The sequence below is a fragment of the Ambystoma mexicanum genome, chromosome 1q, assembly GCF_040938575.1.
Source record: "Ambystoma mexicanum isolate Mex_15411 chromosome 1q, UKY_AmexF1_1, whole genome shotgun sequence".
In the NCBI taxonomy this organism is placed as follows: domain Eukaryota; kingdom Metazoa; phylum Chordata; class Amphibia; order Caudata; family Ambystomatidae; genus Ambystoma; species Ambystoma mexicanum.
The window spans coordinates 667,470,946-667,488,309 of NC_090922.1; positions in this window are offsets into that span (position 1 = coordinate 667,470,946).

The following is a 17,364-nucleotide window of genomic DNA, read 5'->3' on the forward strand; positions in this document are numbered from 1 at the left end:
TGTGTGCAGATTGGTTGGAGTAGGGCCAATGATGTGAACATTATGTGGTTAGGGTGGTAGTGACACAATACTGTGAATGGAAGTGGGTAAGACCCTAGTATGTGAATGAAAGTGCATAGGGGTGCCAAAGACAGTGTTTTGTTTGTAGATTATGCAAACTGTTGCATTATTTGCTGCATAGTTCCATTGTGGTGTGCAGGTTGGATAGGAGTGCTGGTGGCAGTGGTGTGTATGTGGATTGTGGTAGTTGGTGACATTGTGACATGCATGGTGGCATTACGTTGCGGAGGGCATGTTCAAGGCCTAGACTATTGGGTGCATGGCCAAAACCGTAGGCCATGCACTGAAGAGCCTAGGGCTTGAGCACACCCACAGCAGTAATGCATTTGTGACTGTGCATCAGTTAGAGGTTGGTGACCTGTAAAGAATGGTTGTGGAGCACATTTCAGAGGCCATAGAGCAGCAGAAGTAAGCTGCCATGCGTGTATGTTTGGTTTCGTAGGTGAGGTCATTGGTAGAAGATGGTACTGTTTTTGATGTGTGGTTGGAGATGGTGCAGTGAAAAGTCATGCAGTGTGGGCAATGGGTGCAGTGCTTCCATACTGTCAGTATGGAAGAGGGTATGGCTGAAGTGCAGCTGATATGTGCTTGGATAGTGTGCTGTGTGCAGATTGGTTGGAGTACGGGCAATGGTGTGAACATTTTGTGGTTAGGTTGGCAGTGACACAATACTTTGTGAATGGAAGTAGGAAAGACCATAGTATGTGAATGAAAGTGCATAGGGGTGCCAGAGACAGTGTTATGTTTGTAGATTATGGTAACTGTTGAGTTCCATTGCAGTGCAGTGGTTGGGTAGGAGTGCTGGTGGCAGTGATGCGTATGTGGATTGTGGTAGTTGGTGACATGCTGACATGCATGGTTACATTACGTTGCAGTGAATGTGTGCAAGGAGCACACCCATTGCAGCAATGCAGTTTTGACAGTGCATCAGTCACAGGGTGCTGATCTGTGGAGAATGGTTGTGGAGCACATTGTAGGTGTGCTACAGCAGCAGACGTGAGTTAAAAGCACTGTGTATTGTTCATTCCATGTGGTGATAGTTGGAATATGCTACAGTATTTGATGCACAGCTGGAGATGGTGTAGTGAGAAGTTGTGCAGTGTGGTCACAGGGTGCAGTGTTTGTATACTGTGAGTATAGAAGAGGGTATGGGTGAATTGCAGCTTATATGTGCTTGGTTACTCTGCTCTGTGCAGATTTTCCGAAGTAGGCCCAATGTTGTGAAGATGTTGTGGTAAGGTTGCAGTGACACAATACTTTGTGAATGGCAGTGGGTAGGGGTGGATTTTGCTAATTGTGACATGGTTTCATGGATGGCTGTGTTATGGTGTGGGGGAGTTAGGTACGTATGTTACTTTTGTGGATAACATTAGCTGCCCACATGGTCGGATGTATGGATCTATAGTGTTGTGCTGGGTGTGGCGAAGGGCTAGACTGTTCTGTGCATGGACAAAGGTGTGCTGGGTGCCGCTCAGGATCTTTGTGGATGTTGAAATCATGGATTTTTTTAGCAGAGGTTTCTGGTGGAGGTGCTTTGGAAGCAAATGCGAAGTGCGCTGACAGTGCTGGAAAAATGCCAGTGCAAAGGGAAAAAGTATTGTGTCTGATTTACTGGGTGTGGACCTCGCTGTAGCTGGAAAGCACATGTGCAACATCCTTCCATTATGAGTATAGTGGGCATGGAAATGGAACTATGGGAATTAGGCAATCAGGTGTTTAGGGTGCGGTTGACAGGAAGGGGTGGTAGCATTATTTCCGAATACTGTGTTGTGAGGTTGGTAGAGATGGAGAGACGCACAGTGCTTATCGTCAGTGATATCTTTGTGCGCCATCTGCACAGGTGTTGTGTGCAAAGAGGCGTTGCTGGTAATTTCGAGTTGGAAGGAGTGGACCTTTCTGGGGCTGTCAGTATGACTGCAGTTTCGGCGGGATGGTTCGCCTTTGCTAATATTTGGCCTCTGTCACGAACTTTGATTTTGTCTACATTTGGGTTACATGTCATGTGGACATTTAATCCGTCACCTCAAGGGGTTGCTGAAAGTAGTGATGCGTATTCTTCCTTCTGCCAAGGTCCTTTTCTCATGCATAACACCAAGAGGAGTGTGGGACCATGCCGGTGTAATTTGTCCCCAGCCAGAGGTCGGAAGGTGTGTTATGAATGCATGTGTGAATTTATGCAGACTGCTGGGATGTTCTCCACCCACTATGAGATCATGAGGTCGCAAAACATGCAGTGGTTTCGTAGAAATGGCATTTATTTGAACATCATTGGCAATGCCATTTTCTAACAGAAACACATATAAAGATAAAAAAGAAAAAAGTTGCTTGCAAGCACATAAAACATTAAAAAAAAAAAAAAAACTTTCCACAACCACGATGGAAGACCCAATCTCCTACCCTGCTTGAAATGTCTTCCCCCGGCCCCTCCGACCCCCACTCTTCACTATCATGAAAAGTTCGCGGATTCCGCCGTACATTCAAGATTACACATGCCACATCCTGGGTGGGCATGTGATGTATGTGGATGGAGAAATCGTGTATCCTTTTGGCAGAACTTTATAGTGGACGTGCGTTGGAATGGCATGATACTTGTAGTGTGAATGTGTAACAGTACATTTGAAGTGCTGTACAGGAGTGACAGTATGGGATGATGGCGGCTTGGATGTGATTGGTGGATGTGTGTGTCACTATTCAATAGTAGCCAATGAGGTAGTGGTGGAGCAACAGTAGTGGAAAGGGAAGAAGGACTACTCCTGCTTTGCTGGGGCGCGGCCCTCGCTGTATTTCGGGAAGCTCACGTGCCACATTCTGCTCTTCTCACCATGCTGTCCAATGGAAATGGGACTGTGGGAATTGTCCAATCAAGAGCGGCAACATTTTTTTCCATTACTCTGTGCAGTGAGGGTGGCAGGCAGAGATGGACTGACGCACTGTTTTGGTAGTTGGTGATGAGTTTGTTGAAGATCTGCTCGAAAAAGGCTTTCATTGTGATTTCGATTTGGAGACAGTGGGCGCTTTGTGCTGCTGTGGCGATGTGCGCAATTTAGGTGGTCTACTTGCTCAAAGTCGATGAGTGACCACTTTTGCAACTGTGTATGCTGTGGTCGTGCAAAATGAAGCATTGCATTTGGGTTCCATGGCTTGATCCCGTGTGTACCGTCAACTCAAGAAGTTGATAAAAGCAGTGAAGCACATTTTTCCCACTGCCAAGGTGCTTTTCTCATGTATACCACCACGAATAGTGTAGGACTATTCCAATAATTGTTGTTGTCAGCCAGAGGTTGGAAGGGGTGTAATCAACTGAAAAATGTGTGACTTCTTGGGTGCTGCTGGGATGTTCTCCTGTAAGAACGACAACATTGGTTCTTGATATATACACCTTTTCAAAGCTAATGGAATTTCTTTGACCACTGGTGGCAATGATATTTTGTTTTCCAATATAAAGGCTGCACTGAAGACCCTACTGTAAACTCAAATACAAAACACAAAAATACTTTAAAACATTGCAAAAAATTGTGTTTCTAGGAAGCAACTTTTCAGAGCCGCCACTGCTGACGAGGTCCTCTACCCTGGTTGAAATGTATTCCCCGACACCTGCGTGCGCACACCCCAAAAAGTCAGCGGACATCGCAAGAGTTGCAGGGTTGCACGTGTGACCTATTCCCCTTTTGCAGATGGCGGCCATAGAATTGGTCCTTTGGAGGACACGGGATTGGTCAATAAGGTTTCTGGTGGTGGACTGCACGCACAGACCGTTGGGCACAGTGTATTTGTCGAGCAAAATGCAAAGGGTGCGCTTTTGGCTGTGTGTTGCACAAGCCACAGCGTATGCTTTGTGGGGGAGTTTTAAATACATTGATTGACAGTGAATGGAAAACAGTGTGCAGTGGGAGCTCATTGTGGATTGTTTCATGTAGATTTGTAGTCGTATGCAGTACCTACAATGAAGTGACTGATTTTGGTTTGTTTGTGTGAGACTTTGGTGATGCGCCATCACAACGATATCATTGTTGTTCATTGTGGAGGTAAAATTGCACAATATGTAACGTGATTTTCAGTGCTGTTTGCGCTGAAGGAGGCACTTGGCCGGGTCATGCGTCCGATCTCCTGCATATTTTTTTCTCCCATTACACAGGCACCCATGTCGCCGTGTAATTTTTCATTTGGTCCAGAAATGGGGAAAGCACGGTAGATTGTGTAGAAGTCTATTTGTTTGTTTTTTACGACTTGTGCCAATGTCATACTTTACCAATGGGAATCTAACGTTTCACAGCACGAAGAATTTTCCCCTCAAATAGCGTGCATTTAGGATTTTGACACTCCCTATACAAATTGCCTTGCTGCCCTTTTTAGAAGTATAGGAAGAATGTTTGTGGTAGGTGTTGCACACTGCAGCTCTTGAAAACACACTGCAACACGTAAAACAATCTCTTTCAACAGCGAGCCATTTCTATCCAATTCAACGGCAGTGTTTTCCACAGCACCACGGCTCCTTTTATTTAGCGCTCAATCTGTTCAGGGTATACGATGCGCGGTGCCCTGCCTCCCTTCATTGCCACTTCCATTGTTAAACTCTGAAAGGAGCTTTCTTAACTTAACTTTTTTCCTTTTCCAGTTCATTTCTATTTCTTTGGGTCTGTAACACACGCCACCGAAGGAACGAAAGGCAAGGGCCAGTACGGAAGGGCCAGCACCTGCAGGGATACCCTAGGGCACGTGCAGAAAGAGGGAAATGTTGGGTGGCCCTCACTTAAATAGCCGCCAGTCATTGTCATGCTCCCGGACCGACTCTTCCTAAGCACTTCAAAGTAGCTTCCCTCTGTAGAGCACTGCTTTGCAGTAGATGCACAGTATAATGCCCTTTGGCAGGTAAGGGTAATTAGCGCAGCATATGCTGTACAAGGGTGTTGTAAAGCTCTGTTGCCATACAGGAGTGTCCCTGTTGTAGGCTGCAGCCTATGTGGAGAATGCTGTACATGAAATTAACCTACTGCATTTTTGGCAGGGTAGTGCCTTGCCCACTGGTACCTTATGCTTGCATTGCTGTTCTCATCACATGCAGTACGGACAGTTCAGGGTCCGCCATTAGCCGTAGGACTAGCATGCACAGAGATGAATGAATTGTGCCATACAAGAATGCTTACAACAAGGAGAAACGCAACTTCAATACATGCAGGAGCATTATAATTATTAAGCGTGACCCATGCGGCTACAGTACTGTTCTAACCAGCCGTGATATTATTTGTTCTCCGAAGAATCTGCTGTTTGCTTACTTCTCTTTACATGCACAACTGTGTTAGTGACCAAGCCGCACCTGCTTTACCATTTTGCAGACTCACTACAAACTGTCACACCTGTCTCCAACTCTATGACCCACAGGCGAACCCTTGACACTCTCCGGCACAGTGCAGAGACGGTGTGTCCGTTTCACGGGTCATGGAAAGGCAAGCAGCACATCAATCAAATTATTGGGACATTTAGCATGCCCACCGTACACTTGAGGTTGCTGTTCCTTGTTTTCCAGTGGGCCTCATACAGGCATGGGTGGTACATTGAGAGAGAGAGAGAGAGAGAGAGAGAGAGAGAGAGAGAAAGAGACTTTAATTTCTTGTAGCCCATGCTCTAATAGTAATGCATGTCTTTTGGCACATTACACATGATATGATATGATATGATATGATATATGATATGATATGCAAAAATAATGTGGGCATAGGGCTATTTATGTTGAGGTAGTTTGGTCATCCTAAGTCAGTTTGTTTTGTGTGGTGCTACTTGGGGCTTTGCAAACATCCGAAAGATATATCCAGTACCTCAGCCCTTTTACTTTTACTGGCAGAAAGGTAGAGAACACAACTCATAGGGTCTGTGGAATCTTGGCGTGTTCCACTTCCGGACAAAGCGCCTGACGTAGATCCACTCCCCCGGAACAAGGGGTTGGGTTGGGGAAGTGTCAGTCAAGGTGGCAGTAGTTGTTTCTCTGTTTTCAGTGTAGGGGGTTGCAATTTGTTTTGAAATGCATCTTATCGCGTGTGTGAGCTGTGTGAGATATTGCTTGAATTCCTCTCCTAAGATAGTAGCAGATCTGTGGCCATCAGATGCCCTCTTCACTGGTGACAGTGGCATTTGCATGTGTCGACTAGTCACTATTTCATGGGGGACAGATGGTGGCACCTTTCTGGGCTGTGTGCGCAATTGGAATAGTGCCAGGGCTAAGCAATACACCCAATTTTTCTTGAGAGTGTTGCACAATTTGGACAGTCTACTTTTGAGGAGGTAGTTTATTTTCTCCACCAGTCCGTTCACTTGTGGGTGGTAAATGGAACACATTTTGTGTTTGATTCCCAACAATGTTGTCACCTCCTTGAACAGTTAATTGAAGAAGTGAGTCCCATTGTATGATCGCAGGACATCACACACTCCCCATTGGGGGAACACTTCCCTAACAAGGAATTTTGCAGCACATTTTGCATCAGGGTGGGCAATAGGCCCTGCTTCCACCCATCAAGAAAATTGACACACCAACCCAATGAGATATCTTGCTCTGTTACATCTATCTCCCATGTCTGCGTTATCAATGTGCAGATCACAGTGTCATACCAGTGCTAAATTCTTGTCAGGTAGTACATTGGACCACCATCTCAGTGAGGCGGTCCTGTAGATTTGGAATGAACCAATGTTCTTGGAGATCAGCAGCAATGTGTTGTTTAGAACTGTGGTTAGAACTGTGGGATGGGAAATGTAGCTGCTTGGATGCTTTACACAAGAGCTTGACAGGCATCACAGCTTTTCCTGTTGTTTGCTGTCACCAAATGAGGTCGAGGGTGCTTGGATGCATTCACGTTTGACCATATGCCTGGTTCTTCGGGAGGTGCCCTGCATTGCAGTTCAATAATTTGTGCTAGTGGAAGTGCAGTGTATGTGTCCACTGCCTGGGGCATCACAGAGGTAGTAAGGACATAGTCTGCACTTGTTTGGAATGGTAGGTACGCCACTTGTTTTGCTGCCATGTCGGCGGCTGCGTTTCCCAATGAGATTTCGTCTGTGTTTTGGGTGTGAGCTAAACATTTAACTACGGCTACTACAGAGGGTTCTGCGAGGGCCGAAATTAATGTGTTTAGTAAAGTTGCATGTTGTACTGGAGAACCATCTGCCCTTCTGAACCCCCTCCTCATCCACCTGGACAGACCTGCATGCACCGTTGTGGTGATGTATGCAGAATCCGAATAAATGGTAACACAGCACCCCTTTGATGTTCTTAGGGCCTCAAATAGTGCTACGAGTTCTGCTGCTTGTGCAGAATAATGCCTTGGCAATCGTATTCCCCTTCCTCCAACCGTACCACCGCTGCCCCAACATGTTTTTCACCTATTTCTTGGTCAATCAACACTGACCCGTCAACGAAGTACACATCCCCTTCATTTAGGGCACTTACTTTGGCTTTGGGAATGTCATCCCGCTCCCCTTCATATGTTGCACGGTCATGCTGTTGCATGTCCTCAATAGTGCATGGTGTAGTAAGCAATGTGGCTTGGTTGACTGTTCTGCATCGCACCACATGGATGTGATGGCTGGACAAAATTATCTTCTAGGCCGATGCCTTTTGTGTGGTTAGAGTAGACTTTAATCATTCTAAAACTGTGAACAATGAGTGTTCAATGTACAATGTTATTGAGCAGCCCATCAGGATAGTAGAACTCGTTTCAATGGCGAAGGCGGCTGTAGCTAGTGCTTGTTCGCAGGCGAACTGCCCTTGCTTGAACCAATCACGTGTACCACTATAGTATGCCAAAGGCTTGTGTCCCAGGGAGCTTTTCTGTGTGAGTACTGCAGTCATAAGGGTACCATGTGAATGTGAGAATAAGTAGAACTCCTGTGTATAATCTGGGGTTGCTAAAACGGGAGCTGTTGAAATTACATCTTTCAAGTCATTGAAAGCAGTCGACATCTATGCTGTCCATTCAATCGTTTTTCCCTCTTTCTGGGCCTCCTGAAGGCCTTGCAACAGTGGTCTGGTGTATGCTGCATAATCTAAGATCAGGCCCTGGAGTAATTGCAGACCCCTAGGAACTTTTGCATGTCTTTAACGGTTATCGGCTTGGGAGTGGCTTGCACTGTGGCAGCTCTGTGTGAGATTTTTCTTTTGCCATCTTTGGATATGAGTTGGCCCAAGTAAAATACATCTGGTAAGCAATACTGGAGTTTTTTCTTATCTACCTTGTACCCTTTTTGTGTCAGGAGTTTGAGTCAGACAATGGAATCCCTTCAACAGCTCTGTTCACTGTCGCTACAGACCAGTGGGTCGTCTGCATATTGAATGATCGTGCTGGGCACCTGAAAGGTCTTTGTGTAAGATTCTGTTGAAGATGCTGGGGCTTTCACAGTACCCCTGGGGCAATCAATGGTGTTCGTATTGCTTCCCTCCCAGAGTAAATGCTGTAACATACTGCGATTCTGGGTCAAGTGGCACTGAGAAAAATGCATTTTGCATATCCACTCCAGTGAAATGGGTGGATTGGTTCGGGATGCTGCACAGGATGCATGCCGGGTTACGAACAAGAGGAAACTCCTTCTGTATAATGTCATTAAGGGAGCGCAACTCTTGTGTCATTCTCCAAATACCCCCTAATGTCTTTTTGATTGGATAGATAGCCGTATTGCATAGTGACGTTGAGGGCCCTATAATCCCTTGTTGTAATAGGGCCTGCAATGTTTCCTGAATGCTCAGCTTCTCTGGGCAGGGGAACTGTTTTACTTGTGGCAGTATGGCACCTGGCTTCAGTGTTATTTTTACTGGGGTCACCTCTTTTAGCATCCCTACATCATGTGGAATTGTGGTCCATAAGTGTGGCGGAAACCTGCTGTAGATCAACAACACAGAATGGGGGTGGATCATTGACAATTGCCATAATGGGACTCTGTACTTTCCTAGACTGTACTGTTATTTCACAAGGGATAAAAATCTCCAGTACTATTTCTCCATCATCGTTTGCATCCTCAAACAGATCCTCATCTGATAGTTCCATCAAATGTATATTGGTGTAAATGCACAACACTGTGTGTCATTGGCACCCATGGATGTCTGTTCCCAGTACCACAATTCTTTTTGCAGACACCTGTAACCCCTCCAAATCTAACAACAAGATAGTACCAGCAACCACCTCAGGGATTGCTACAGGTCGGAAAGCGAAATCAGCAGGTACTCTCTATTCTTTCCTGGTAGTTTGGGGCACTGCTCTGGCCAGCACTCAAAAGCCGTAGAAAAACATATCAGCGTTTACAGGTATCCCTCTCACTACCATCTCATTAGTCACTGTGTGTATTACTAGCATTGCTTGGAGGGTACACATGCCAGGGCTGGCGCAGACAACCCCTCAATCTGTAAATGAGATGGACATATTTAATTTGCTGAGCAGGTCTCTTCCTAGAAAGTTGACAGGGGAACTTTTGTAATAGAGCAGGGGGGCACGTACCACCTTCCCTCCTTTTTTGACATCTAAATCTTCTGTGTATGGAACTGTTACTACAGCCTCAAAGAATCCCTGTGTGTCGAAGGTTTTTCATGATAACGGGAAGTCACCTTCACTTATGCATGACTTCTCCGCTCCTGAGTCCACCATGAAGATGAATTGCTTATTTCCTATCTCTGCCCCCACCAGTGGTTGCTCTTCTGGATGCAAGGTCACTGATAGTACTGGACATGCAAGTGCTCCCTGTGGGCTGTCCTAGTCAAGATAGGTATCTGTCCCTGGAAACGAAAAAGGGTTCCCTCCTACCACAGTGGCTCCCTTATAGAGGGACGCTGCACCATTCAGTGCTGTGGCAAAAAGGTGTCTGTTTTCCTCGGCTTGTGGGTTGGGGCGGGACTGGTTCTGTTGCATCACCTTTTGTTGTGGTGGGTGTGGATATGGCCCAGGGATTTGGGGAGGCAGCTAAGTACATGCTCAGTGTATTTTGTATGGGGTCATTATTGACCCTTGGGCAGGCCCCTGTGGGCTTCCTGGGTGTGGATCCTGTAAGAATGTTGATTGTAACCATAGTTTCCCCCATGTCTGTTGTGGCACTCTCTGGAAAAATGTCCCCACCTCCTGCATGACCAACATTGCCCCTGTCCTCCCCCACCCTTTGTCCTTGTCCTCCATATCCCCACTCTTTGCCCCCAGAACCCACCTCATCCTCTTTGTGGCCCTCATTGCCATTGGGGTCCTGTGTACTGTTGGTTTCCTCCCCCGTCCTTGCCCATTGTCTGCCCACACAGCTGCCATCCTCACCTGTGTGGCGACGGAGGCACACCCTTCCTCGCTCATCTGTTCTGGGGGCAGTGCCACAGACACCACTGCTACTTTCACAAATTTGTTTTTAACTAGTTTCGCTTCCTCTGCCTGCCGTCTTTGAATAGTTTCTTTTTCACGCTCTTTGATCCTCCTACAATGAAGCACTATAATACTTTGGATCTCGGGCCAACCTTTTGCTTCCACCCCGCTGTCTTATCAAGTGCCTTTTGCACTTCTTTGGGGAGGCCCCGCTTCACAATGAAATAAAATAAGGGCGTTGATTGGTCCCAAGTACTGTCCATCTCCGTTCTCCACATCTCCTGAACCCGAAGAATGTACTGTGCAACATCTTCCTCATCCCCCACTGTGCATGGCATTATTGATTGTAAATCGGGAGTGTCAGGGAAGGTCCTTCTCAGGGCATCCCAAACTCGTGCCCTGATATTTTTAAATGATGCCCATCATGTGAGTCGTTGCTCAGTGTTACTCCTGGGTACCCTGCCTTCACCCACAGTGACTCCGCGTGGTCTCCCATTGCTGATACCAACAAACTTTGGATGTCCCATATGGCAAGATGCACCACAACTGTGTGTTTTTTTAATGCATAGATCCATTTCCCTGCCCCCGCAGTAAGTGGGGGGAAGGATTTAAGAAGATTGTTTTTCTCCATTTGCGCCCACAGGATATAATGGGGGCATGCTGCACCTTTGTGAAATAGAGGCATTTGCAACTTTGTTTTAATTATTCCAGTTTTTAGACCACTTCCACTTTGCTAGGCTAATGCTATTTTCCCCAAGTCGCTCCCTTAACATTTCATCCCAAAAGCTTTCGACCCTTGGTGTGGTGGTGGGTGCTCCTTCTGCCCTTCCCACCGCTTCTTCCTCTGTGTCATCCAAATCACTCTAATACTCCTCATCCCTTCTTGCTGATCCTACATTCTCGTAACCCAGGCTATCTGTCTCCCCTTCACATTCCACATGTACAGCTCTTATAGGTGCAGTGTCAATCCTGAACAAAATGTCCCCAGATTTCCACTCCTCCACAGGGGTATGGGAGGGGTGTCTGTGGGCAACATCGGGACCTCTGCTGCCCTTGCTGTTTCACATGCTGCTCGTAATCTAGCTCACTCTGCGCATGGTGGATAATACTACTTCTAGCACTCGAACACTCACCCCTGTATGGGTGGACACTGTTGGGGGAGTGACATACGGACACATACGTAGGATTTGCATACCCTTCAGTGGACTTGGTTAATAATGGGTAAAGTGTCTTTGTCTGTTCCCCCTCCTTTTCACTTTCCCCTTTGTTCATCACTGCTTTGTCCTTAGGCGCTACCCCTCCTCCCTCGAGCGCTTCAGTTTCTATGAACATTTTTCACAAATCTAAAATCTCTTGTCAGTTCTGTAGTGGTCTCCCCTTGTATTTGGCAGTCAATTATGTTGACATATGGTCCAATGCACACTTATCAAAGGATCACCCACCTTGCCAGGAGAGGGGCATTTCTTCCACTTTAGTTTCCGTCACCCATTGACTGTGATATTTCTTAATTTTGTCACTGTATATGTATGGTTTAGGGGTGTGTCTGCTCCCATTGTTGTCATCTGTCTAAAGGGCATCCCAGCAATGTGTGTGCAGTATTCTCCCTGTCAGTCGACACCAGAGAGTCGTGCAATGTCGTTCACTACCCGTTATCACATGCACAATTACAATTGTCCTTCACTGTCAGTCAGTGTGGTCACAATTCTTTTTATATCAAAACACAGACCTTTTAACTGTTTCCACCCCCCAGAGCACCCCCATCATTCACTACACACTCTCTCTACTCACTTCTCATTCACTCCATACACCCCTCCTGTGCCTCCTCCATACATATAAAAAGTACACTGAAAATAATGAACGAAAATAACAAGCTAAAACAACAACTACTACTTTTTCCTGAGCACTCGAATTATACAGGGCTCCTAAATTTCTCTTTATTTTTATTTCCCTGCACTGGTCGGGACAGTGCACTGTGGCTGCTACGTTCTCTTCTCAGACAGAGAGGCTCTCTTTCCTTCCTCTTTCATATTCTCTGTATAACTTAAAAACTAAGAAATTAATAAAAGAAAATGGCCATAAAACTTCTAACAATCAATCGTCAATCTATCCACTCACGTTCACTCCTCCCGTGTTCTCCTCTATCATACTATTCCATACCTAAACCCAGACATTGTTATTCCTTGCAATCTATACTCACATGTTCACATTCTTCCGAAAGCCTCCATGCATGGGTAATCCACAACAGGTCTGGGCCTCTCCCTGGGGCCACACTCGGCTCCAATGATCAGGTAGGATTTCTGCAAAGACGACACCCACAGGGACCCCTTCTGCTGCGTACGCATTTTTGGAGACTGGTCACTAGAGGTGGGCATGGCCCTTCCTTAGAGGCCACCTGGATATCACTGCAAGTACGGGGGCTGAGGAATCGCGTGGGGGTCACAAAATTAAGGCGAGTCTCTCTGTACGCACACTCTAGAGTAAATGCAACCCGCTAGGGAAACACGCCAAGAGATAGCTTTGCAAGAATAACAAGTTTTACTCGTACAAAATACAAGTGCTAGCAAAGGACCCTGCTGGCTGAGAGCGCTCTGGTCTTACATTAGCAAACAATGGTTTATAACTTCAAAATACATCACAATATACAGTAACATCTGGGGACATTGATTGGAGGCACCCTACACATGGGCTTGCTCCCATCAATCTGGTTCCACGTGGGTCAGCTGGGCTCATCCTCGCGGTGAAGGTTAGGGCATGCATAAACTATACAGTATCTGTCTATACTAAACAACTGACTATTCATTCATTATGACAGGCACCTGGGCAGCACAGGAAAAGGGTGCCAGGAAGAGGGGAGGATAAAATACAGTCATGCTGATCCATACATTCAGGGCTCCATTGATGTTTCAGTCCCCACACCCAGTGTCTCCCCTCCAAGGATTGATCTTTGATTTACCCTTCTCTTTATCTCATGTTACTGGGGACGTGTGTTGTTGCTAGGGACAAATACAGCCCTGTGGGCCTTAGATCTATAGTGGTCACTTTATGGAGGTTAGGACCTTGGGGTCAGATTCTTATAAGAGAGCAAAGGGTGTGGGGGTCGGGTTGGTGGAGGGCAACCAGCACCAATCCGGCAGGGTGGAGGATAGAGGCCAATGACGGGCGGGTAAAGATGAATGGGCACAGCTTAGGACCTGGTACTGTCTCACGCTCAGTGTCAGGTGCATTCTTGAAGGTGATACTAAATATTCACAACACTGTAGGGACAAGAGGGGAACAGACTTCTGTGGGAACAAGGCTTGAGCGGAGCTGGCATATTGTACAAATATGGGGCTCAGTGACTTGGGTAATGCAAGCAAGGCGGGCCTTTGGCCTGTTCGGTTTGGGCCTATTACAAAATGGAGTCACAAGGCATGGGCATTTCTAGTGTTAATGGCTCACTTGTAGTTGCTGCAGGGCTTATATGCGGTATCTAGTGATGCATGCTGTACCCCCCCGTAGGTTACATTGGCTCATATGTGGTTCGCCTTATTTGAAATCATCTAGGTAGGTGGGATGGACTCATTTCCATCCCAACATTGTTGATTGTAAATTAAAACCCCAGTCACTGCATTGCATGTCATGGAATGCTTTAGTTACAAGATCAGAAAAATGTCCACTTTTCTGATCAGGGATAGGCACATATACACATCTTTCACAAAGATCTGGAGTAGAATAACATTTATACATTGTGGACACATATGATTCCACTCATAACTAATTCCTACATACCTATCTACACTAACAGTTTCCTTCACTAATAAATTGAAGACAGTCATTACATATTCTTGACTATGTTTCTGTGTGTTTTGAGAAAATTGATGATTTCCAGTTACAACAGCTATTACATTTCAGATTGACATTGCTGAATGTAAACTGTGTGGTTTTTCATCTACAGGTGTTTTAAGAAATGAAAGTTCCACACATAGCTGCTTCTCTGCTGTGGAAGCTACTTCTTGCATCAATGGAGTCATTTAAAACAACATACACAAAGCTGCATTACATTAGCATTCAACTCCTGTATCGTTATTAAATCTGCAATGAAAGTATGTTACAGTTGAACAATTCTCCAACTCTGTTAAATTATGTTGTTTTTTAGTCTTACAAGGACCGATTTCATTTGAAATTACTTTCTCTGACTCCTTATGTTTCCTGGATGAGTGCTTCGCAAGAACAGGTATAAGGTTCAACTGAGGAGAATACAGTACATGCAACCTATTATATTCTTCAATATAAAAGATGTCCTCTGTGACTTTTCTTTAATCAAAGTTTATAAAAAATAAACCTTCTATATTTTTCACACGTGACAAAGCTACATATGACATTCCTTCTTTAAACACTGTATGACCAATGTCAACTAGTGCTGCTTCTAGAGTCAACCTTTGTGATTTATGAATAGGTATTGCATAAGCAGAGCACAATGGAAACTGTGCTTTTTTCACAAAGGTATCCTTAAAAAGCATGAAACGTGCAGAGGTCTGAGAAATCAAATAAGTTCCTTCTACACGATCTAACTTAACTTCAACATGTTCAATGTTTATACTGTGAGGAAAAGTGTGAAATGCAATCACTCTTCCCATTGCTAGACCAATTCCTAGATAAAGGTTTCTTTTTAAAATTACTTGTACATTGATGCACAGTTTTAAAATTCCTTCCAGACCTGCTGTTTTATAGATGTAATTCTCTACTTGACCTAATTTAGCTTTTCCTCTCTTATCCAACTCTAAATACATAACATGGCCATCTAAAACATCACACAATTCTAGCTCCATAATATTTTGCTTCTCTGACAGTAGCATTGTAGAGTAAAACTTGTTACACTCTGAAAGTGTGCACATCAAATCAACACAAGAAATGTTTCTTTCCTTAAGAGGCCACATGACATCTGATGGACTGCAATCTGCATCAAACATGTTAGAAATCAGCCTTCTCTTTAAGACTGCTTTCACAATTTCCTTTAAGAACACCTATACAGATCTCATTAAGCATTTCTGCATACTCTAAGTCTGCAGATTGCCTTGTGTTAATGGTAAGTTCCTGGAATTCAAAACAATTCCAAAGGATACAATTACCAATACATCCTATACTGTTTTTGAGTATCCTTAGATTGCATCATTTTGAAAACTGGCTGACCTTTCACAGGAGTTAATTGTAACAAGTCTCCAAAAACAATTACATGTTTACCTCCAAACAAAACTTTGTAGTCAGTCTTCAAAACCTCTTGCATTCACAAGTGAAGTAAAACTATCATTACGTTTGACAACATGTTTACTTCTACTACAGTCAAGGTATTTAAGTTTCTAAGAACTAAACCTGTAGGAGCAGTTACAATACATGACAAAGAGGAATTCATTACATTTTGGATCATAGCTCGTATTGCATGAATTAAAAAAGATGTACCTGTTCCTGCTTGTCCACTAACATAATACAGGTTTGTATTCCACACATGAACATTCACGTTTGTCATGCTGTAAACCATGTAAGAACCTATCTTCAATTTTATAATAAACTTCTTTTTGCTCTGCATTAAGCTTACTAACTATTTCATCACAATTTGCATCTTTTACTTTACTTTGTTGCATTGCACTTTCTACTTCCTCCATGACATGCTCAACAGCAGTTTGAATAATTGGCTCATCAAGCACATTTCGACTTACTGCTGCAGAATCTTCCCTCAGGAGTCTCTTTTGCCAATTCAACTGCCAGCATTTCTACTTTACGTAGTTCTTTCTCCAGTATATCCAAGTACTAGTCTAGATTGTGGATATGTAATTAAATTCTTTTGAGGATGAAATGATTCTCCAAAAGTTTCAAAACTTTCAAGGAAATCACACTCTGCACGCCATGGGAAGAACAACTGCAAAAGACAAAGATACAATAGTACCAGTTTGTCAAGACAGTGTCATGTGCTTAATGGGTCTTGCCTTCTCATGTCTCACTAGACAACCAGTATATCCATGAACTTTAAACCGTCCTCTTTCACTGTTTGCTTCAATATTTCGATATGAGTAGCATTGTGCTACTTCATATAAACAAGGATCCTCCAAGACTTCAGATCGATTTGGATAATATGTATCAATAAAGTTGGTTTTCAGAATCTCTGAACTGTCAGTTACTGCTTCAGCTAACTGCTCAATTTCACTCAAAGGCTTCAGTACTCGATTTCTAGTATTAGCTGGACCAAGACCTGAACAAAGTACATTAATGCTACGTCCATACATAGGCAAACTAGTTAGCTGATCTGCGGCTTCGCAGCTACCACACACTCTATGTGAAAACATCTTCAGACTGAAGATTAGAAGTTTCTGACTAAGTCTTTTACCTGCTGATAAATCTTTCTCTTTTCAGCTTTTGTCATGTATGCTGTAACATAATGAACAACAGCTGTTGTATCATCAGCAATAAACTGTACATCAGTATTTGCATTCCATAGATGAACAATGACAGGATTGTAATCATTAATGAATTGGCATTCCTCATTTCTTTTTTAAAGATAGGCATTTCTCTATGACTTACCAGTAACATGGTGTTGAACAGATGACATTAAACTATTCACTCGACCAACTGGTGTCACAGGCCTTGGAAAGCCAAATCTGCATTGAGTGTAGTACTTGTCTTTACTTTTGTATTTCCTCTGAGTGCCTTTGACACCTTTCCACCTTCTTCCGTAGCTCAGCATTCACGTGCTAAGAAGCAATGAAACAAGTAACATATTTTTCAATGAACTCCATCACACAGTCATCACTTTCTTTACCAAACTGAGGAGCATCTTTAATCCACAACAGCATATGAATATGTGTAGCCCGACATGCCTGGTATTCTTTCTTCCAAAAGATATGTTCCACAGTGCCTAATGGACCATGTTTGTATTACATGTAAAGTGTAACATGGCTAAAAATCTGTGATGAAAAAATGTGATACACTTACAGGTCCATGGAACACAATTCTCCTGGTT